This window comes from Lactuca virosa, chromosome 4 (genome assembly GCF_052849685.1).
Source record: "Lactuca virosa cultivar CGN04683 chromosome 4, Lactuca_virosa_CGN04683_v6, whole genome shotgun sequence".
Classification (NCBI taxonomy): Eukaryota; Viridiplantae; Streptophyta; class Magnoliopsida; order Asterales; family Asteraceae; genus Lactuca; species Lactuca virosa.
Window position 1 is genome coordinate 435,249,671 of NC_136429.1, and position 7,665 is coordinate 435,257,335.

The window sequence follows — 7,665 nt, forward strand, 5'->3', positions numbered from 1 at the left end:
TTAATATTTTGTCACGTCTCTCATGAATCAATATCGCACTCTCCTATCAAGTCGCTAAACTTAATGCCAGCATACCATGACTTCTAAGAAAACAAAAACAAAATCAAGAAGTAAAAGGAAAAAAAACCATACATCAAAAATTACGATAATCCTACATTACAATAATCCTAAACACACCAAATAAAAACAAATAGTTTTAAACACTCCAAAAACATAAAAACAAAGGATAATCACTCATGATCATCATCCTATCGAGCTCCACTAGGGTCGGCACCTCCATCGCGCTCCGCCTAACGCTCCTCCCATGTCGGAATGTAGGAGTCATAAACAGAAGCTCCAACCGGGAGCGCTATCGACAAGCGATGCATCATCGCCTCCATCCAGTATCCCAAAAATTTCAAACCCCTACCAATATCATCATCGTACAGTAGGGACATCACGTGGTAAGGATCCATGGATAATCCATCCCCCATGAGTACATCTCGAGGCCCCTGATCATCCACTCTCAGTCGCACATTCCGACGTTCTTCTGGCACTTCAAACTCATCTTCTAAAGGTACCGAGTAGTTTTCATTTCCCAAATCTATCACAATGAAAGCAGTTTTAAACAACGGTGGGTGCAAATGACGATCATCCATCCTAGTGAGCAATGTTGGCGCATGCTGATAAAATATACCAAAAGAGTGGGCAAACTTGTTAACAATCACCCTCCCCCCATAAATAGGTGATCATGTCCTGCTTTTGGCTGCACGATCAGTCATAAAATCTGCAACATAATATGGAAGGTGGCAAAACATGTTTGGTGTAATAATACACCATAAGAAGAACACATCGAGTCAAGGCACACGATCCCCTTCCATTTAATTATTAATGGAAAATGTGATAATCCTATGAATAAATCTATGCACAGTCTTCCTAATAATGCCTTCGAGTGTGGTGCCTGGTGTATAGGGACCATTTGCTATTGTGGTCCACCAATCGGATTCTGAAACACGTCCTGGTAAATGCTTGCGGCAGTGATCCAGGAAAATAGAAAATTCAATAGAAAGTGCCTCAGATAGGTTGTAAAGATCCAACCGTCATGCTAGTTCCACCAGCCTACATTCCTTTCTTTCCCCACCTAGACATAAAGTAAAATTTATGGGATCATTGACATCATCGCGCTTTATGAAATGAGTTGTGGCGAAGAAATCCATACATAACTCAATATAAATTGGCTCTTGGATCCAAAACAACCTTCTCTACTCGGTGCAAATGACTCGAACCCCATCTTCCATAAACAATTTTGTAAGATATGGCTCAACTGCTTCCCCAAGCCCTGCCTCATTAATCCAAGCCCACTCCAAAACTGGTGGTATCTCAATATCCTTTGTCCTTAACCAACCGAGCTTGTTTTTCCATTCCAAGAGTATACCAGGTGCCACTACCTCGGGAAAATTATACTACACGGAATCCGGTTGTCCTTCTTCATTCCTTCGTTGGAAAGCATGTCTTTATGGTCCCACTTCCTGCAAAATCAGATAACCAAAATACAACCAAAAACATCCACAAATCAGAAAAATATAAGAAAAAATTGCTCATTGTCCAGTGCCCATGCAGTGGCGTCGTCTGGCCATGCCGTTGTGGAAGAACTGGTCGGTAATTCTGTCAAAATCGGGACGTTTTTCCTTCAGTGAATCCATTCCAAACAAAGGGGGTTTTGTCTATGCTATAATTTAAGAACATTAAACATAGTTTACACCACAAAAAATGTCAAAAAAAAAATCGACCAACCCCAAAAACCCTAAATTTCACTAATCCTAAAAATCAATAGAATTGCTCAAATCAAAGCATCAATGACTAATAATAAGCTCAATAACGTAGTTTGAAGTAAGAAATTACATACCCTGATGACGAATTTTCAAGAAAAATGAGGAAATCAAAAGAAGAAGCGGAAGTTCTTCGTGAGGGTGAGAGTGACAGAGTGGGGGGAGTTGTTAGTTTAGGTAAAAACTGAAAAATGAGGCGATTAGGGTTTAAAAACATATTATTGCATTAAAATCGGGCCCACGACGTAGGAACAACTCCTCCATGTCATGGCGTTTTTCAAAATCGTGTTTCGAGAAAACGTTGAAGCACAAAACATGGGAATAGCTCCTCCACGTCGTGGTTGCTAGGTTTTAGAAAAAAAAATCAAACACAATTTACCACACCCTACACTTTGTTTGTTGCCAACCCTCACATGAACAATTAGTAGACAATAACAAACGAGTGAAAATCCTTTTAAAACAAGCTAAAAAGAAAGTAAAACAAAACTCAAATAATTAAAATGAAAGGTAAAGAAAACTCAAACTGCAGGTTGCTCCTGTAAGACCTTCTTTTTTAGGAGTCTTAAGTTGGACTCCTTCCCGATCAACGTTGTAGCAGTTGCTTCCAAAACCATGTCCTCTCCTTCTTTATCTTCCCTAGGTATTCCTTCTTCTTAATGCTTCACTCAATGCCCATTGACTTTAAAATTCATCCCATCTCCCTTAAATAGCCAAATAGCTCCATGTGGAAATGTTTCCTTGACCACAAATGGTCCTTACCAACGTGTCTTTAATTTTCCCGGAAAGAGCATCATCCTCGAGTTAAAAATTAAGAATTTTTGACCTTGCCCGAATTCTTTGTTCCCTCTTAACCTTGCGTCATGCCATTTCTTCGTTTTGTCCTTATAGATCAAAGAGTTAGTGTATGCTTCCTTTCTTAACTCTTATAAGGCATTCAACTGCATCAAACGGTTAGTACATAATTCGGATATTTCAAAATTACAAGTCTTTAAAGCCCAAAATGTATTGTGTTCGATCTAAATCAGAAGGTGACACCTTTCACCAAAAACTATTAGATAAAGTGTAGTACTAATTGGGGTTTTAAAAGCGGTTCGAAATTCCCACAATGCATTATCAAGCTTCTCGGACCATTCCTTTTTATTACTACCGACCTTTCGATTTGTTACTTCATATTTTTGTAACATCTTTGCAACTTGTTTATTGCAAATGTGGGTTCCCTGATCACTAATTAATCCATTAGGCATACCAAAAGGAGAAAATAAGCTTTCTAGAATCTTAACGACAACATGTGCGTCATTAGTGGGTAAATATTGCACTTCCGCCCTCTTTGACAGGTAGTCGGTCGCTACTAGGATGTACTTGTTACCTTGTAAGGATAGCAATGGTCCCATAAAGTCGATACCCCAAATATCAAACACCTCACAAACTTCAATGATATTCTAAGGAATTTCATTATGCGAGGAGATGTTGCCTGATCGTTGACGCGAATCATATTCTTTGACAAATGTAGACGCATCCTTGAAAATTGTGGGCCAAAGAATCCCACATCAAATACTTTCTTTCCCATGTATTGTGATCTAAGATGTCCTTTGGTGGGTCCACTATGGCAATGATGTAAGATGTCTCTTGCTTCTTTCCCAAAAACACATCTTCTTATGATACCATCAACGCGTCTTCGGAATAGATAACGCTTGTCCCAAAAATAGTACTTAAGATCGGAATATAACTTCTTCTTTTGTTGATAAGAAAGAGCTTTTGGAAGGTAATTTCTTGCAAGGTAGTTCATGATGTCCGCGAACCAAGGCTCTTCTCCCAATATAACTATTAAGTACTCATCTATAAAGTTATCATCAATCACTTCTTCTTTCAATACCTCGAGTTCCGGATTATCTAATCTCGAGATATGATCGGCCGCCACATTTTTCATTCCCTTCTTGTCTTTTATCTCAATGTCAAACTCTTAAAGTAAAAGCACCCATAGGATCAACCTTGGTTTTTCATCTTGCTTGCTATAAAAATATTTTAAGGTAGAATGGTCAATGAACACAATTTTTTTTGACAAGATTAAGTAAGGACTGAATTTATCAAAAGCATAGACAATGGCTAATAATTCTTTCTCCGTGGCAGTGCAAATTTCTTGAGTTGGTTTGAGTGTTTTGCTCGCAATGTAGATTGGTTGGAAATGGTTTTCAACCCTTTGTCCTAAAAGTGCTCCTAATGCATAGTCGCTCGCTAGCATCACAAATCAACTCAAATGGAAGGTTCCAATCCTGGGCAATCATAATTGGGTGGGGGGGGGGGGGGGGCGGGGGGTCGTCAAGTATTTTTTCAAAGTTTCAAAAGCGTTTAAAAAATCATTAGAAGAATCAAAGTTAGCATCTTTTAAAAGAAATTGAGTTAAGAGTCTTGTTATTTTTGAAAAATATTTCATAAACCGGAGGTAAAATCCCGCATGACCCAAAAAACTCTTCACCCCTTTCACGTTTGTTGGAGGTGGTAAAGTCTAAATTGTGTCAACCTTTGCTCGATCCACCTATATCTCTTCTTTGGAAACCTTATGCCCTAATATTATTCCCTCTCTAACCATGAAATGGCATTTTCGCAATTCAAGACCAAGTTGGTCTCTTCGCACCTAGCAAGCATCAAACCAAGGTTAGATAAAAAATTATCAAATGAAGAACCAAAAACAGAATAATCATCCATGGACTTCTCCGCCATGTCATGAAAGATGGCGGTCATGCGTCTTTGGAAAGTCACCGGTGCGTTACATAAACCGAAAGGCATCGGGCGATGAGCAAAGGTCCCGCTTGGACACATGAAAGTTGTTTTATCTTGGTCTCTTGGATCAATCTGTATTTGAAAGTAACCTGAAAAAAGTCATCTAAGAAACAATAGAAAAGGTGATCGGATAAACGTTCGAGCATTTGATCAATAAAAGGTAAATGAAAATGGTATTTTCATGTAGCATCATTTAACTTGTGATAATAAATGCACACTCGCCAACCAGTTACCGTCCTCGTAGGAATGAGATCATTCTTCTCGTTTGTCGCTACCGTTATTCCGCCCTTCTTTGGAACCATGTGGACCGGGCTCATCCATTGGCTATCCAAAATCGAGTAAGTTATCTTGGCGTCCATCAACTTCATCACCTCCTTTTTCAACACCTCTTGCATCTTTGGGTTCAGTCTTTTTTGTGGCTGTACCACTGGCTTCGATCCTTCATCCAAGATAATCTTATGTGAGCAATAAGGGGGGCGTATTCCCTTAATGTCGGTAATCTTCCACGCGATGGCATTTTTCTATTTTTACCACAGCTCAACCAAGCACTCCTTCTCTTTAGGCTTTAGACCAGCTGCAATGATCACCAGTTTATGTTCATTGTCTTCTAGGAAAGAATTTTCCAAATGATCGGGTAAGGGATGCAATTTAGATTTTTGGCTATGTTCAGTGGCCATGGCATGGGCATCTGCCTTCCATTCCATGGGGCTACATTATGGCCCATCTGATCGCGATTTCTCTACTTCCCATGCCATGGCAGGTATTTGGCCACATCGTAGGAGTTCTTCAGCTTGTTTTTTCACTTCTTCATACTCGATTTCTTCCACCAGCCTCTCTAGTTCTTTGTGGTAATGTTCGACATCAAAATCATATTCCTTCAAAGTCATGTACCCCTCTGATTTATTCTCTTTCCATTCTTTAATTTCTCTTTCCAAAAATGTATCAAAAGTATCCACCGAGAAGACAATGTCATCACCAATTATCGAGTGCTTAATGGCTCGATTAAACACCAAATGTAACGGCATCCTATCTTATACGAAGGGACAACTTTTGACTCTCTAATGTCGACCAATGCTCACACGGTGCTAAGAAAACGTCTCCCAAGAATGATAGGGACTTGATTGTCTTCTTCCATGTCGAGCACCACAAAATCTATTGGAAACACATACTTGTCAATTTTAACCAAAAGGTCTTCACATATTCCTCTCGGGAATGTCATCGTCTTGTTGGTAAGATGAATGGCCATTCGGATTGGTCTTGGCTCCGGGAGATTTAACTTCTTGTAAAACGAATATGGAATTACATTCATGCTAGCTCCCTAATCGGAATAAAGGTGACTTGTGGCTAGAATCCCAAATTGAAAAGGAAATGTCAAGCTCCCTGGATTTGTCATCTTCTTTGGTAGTTTGTTAAGCATTACATCTGAGCAATTCTCGTTCAATATCACATTTGAGGCCTCCTCCATTTTCTTTCAGTTCATAAGAAGATCCTTCAAGAACTTTGCATACTTTGGCATTTATGCAACATATTTTTATAAATGGGATATTGCTTTGAAGGGCTTTGATATGTTCCGGAAACCTTTTGTAATCCTCAGCTTGTTTGTCTTGCTTGGCTCGTCTTGGATATGGTAGATGTCGCTTCTAATATTTGACCTGTAGCTGCTCAGTGAGTTTTTCAAATGCCCATGCTATGGGACCTTAGTCACCACCCCGTGGCAGATGGACAGACACTTTTCCACTGATTTCTTCATCCTACTGTTGCACACTAGACGAACCATAGATAGCTAATGGAATTATATGGTTGATAATCTTACCACTTCTAGTTGTTAAGGACTTGACGTGATCCTTGGGATTGGTTTAGTGTGGTGCTTGGAAGTGTTCCCGGAAGACTTTCGTTGAATTGTCTCGAAAGTTGCCAAATTTTTTGCTTGATGTTGCGGATCGAGGCTTGCTGATTTCTGAGAGTTGCATCAGTGGCGCCATGTCTTTTTTCAGAAGTGGCCGCAAACTGTGCAAGCATGGACTCGAAGTCGAATTTCTTCTCGGGTTTTGGTTGCTCTTTTGATAAACCCTGCATCTTTTTTCTTGTATTTTTCTTCATTTTCCTTGATGTATTCGTCATTTGGCTTCCATTGATTTTTGGGCTTCCCCAATCATCATCATATCTATCCCCACTCGAGTAACAAGCTTGAGCCTTCTGGTTTCCATTCTCATCGAGGTCGCAATCTTTGGTTAAGTGTGGCCTGCTACAATTATGACAACCCACTTGAATAACATGGATTGACTGACCCATCTTCATGGTTCTTCAATCCATTGTATCTAGCTTTGCAATTACCGTTGTTAAGTCCTCTTAAGCTACATTGCCACCCATGTTTCCTCTTGTCTTATCCTCTCGAGGGTTGTGATAATCCCTCGAATGTTTGGCAAACTCCTATATTAACTCCTTCATTGTAGTTGGATTTGGGTCCTTGAGAATCAAGGAGTTGTCTCGTGGTCACGTTTACCCCATCATAGAATATTGATACTTCTTGTTGCATATTCAGTTCGTGTTGGTGGCAATTTCGTAGCATTCCCTTGTATCTTTCCCATGCCTCATACAAATATACTCCACGTTTTTGTTGAAAGTTGGTAATGTTCTTATTCAACCTTGAAACCTTTGAAGATGGGCTGAACTGTTGAATGAATTCGTCTCAAAGGTTGGCCCATGTCCGAATTGCTCCAGGTGGAAGTGACTTAAGCCAGTCTTTTACTGCTCCTTTGAAAGTTACCGGAAGCATTATCAGCAACACCGATTTGTATGGAACATTGGGAACATTAAAGTAGTTCACAATGTCCAATACTTCGTCAATGTGATTGTAGGCATCCTTCTGATCTTTCCTATAGAATGGTATATCCCTGAGCATAGTGTGAATATGCCCATTGAGTTTGAATTGGTGGCAGCTGGAATTTTCGGTGGTACAAGACGCGACCCATTGTCATTACACATTTGATTCTTGTATTCCTCCACGGTCATCTCCGTTATGTCGGCCATCTCTTCTACCTCGCTTTTCACTTCATCTTCTAATTCATCCTTTGTTTAT

The 7,665-nt window shown here is 39.8% G+C and overlaps 1 non-coding gene across 1 annotated transcript; it reads left to right on the top strand.

Annotated features, from left to right (window-relative positions):
* The first annotated feature begins 7,126 nt into the window (after positions 1–7,126).
* On the top strand, positions 7,127–7,233 carry LOC145110516 (small nucleolar RNA R71). The gene has a single exon (XR_013709894.1). It is a non-coding gene; the product is annotated as a small nucleolar RNA R71 (small nucleolar RNA).
* The last annotated feature ends 432 nt before the right edge of the window (positions 7,234–7,665 follow it).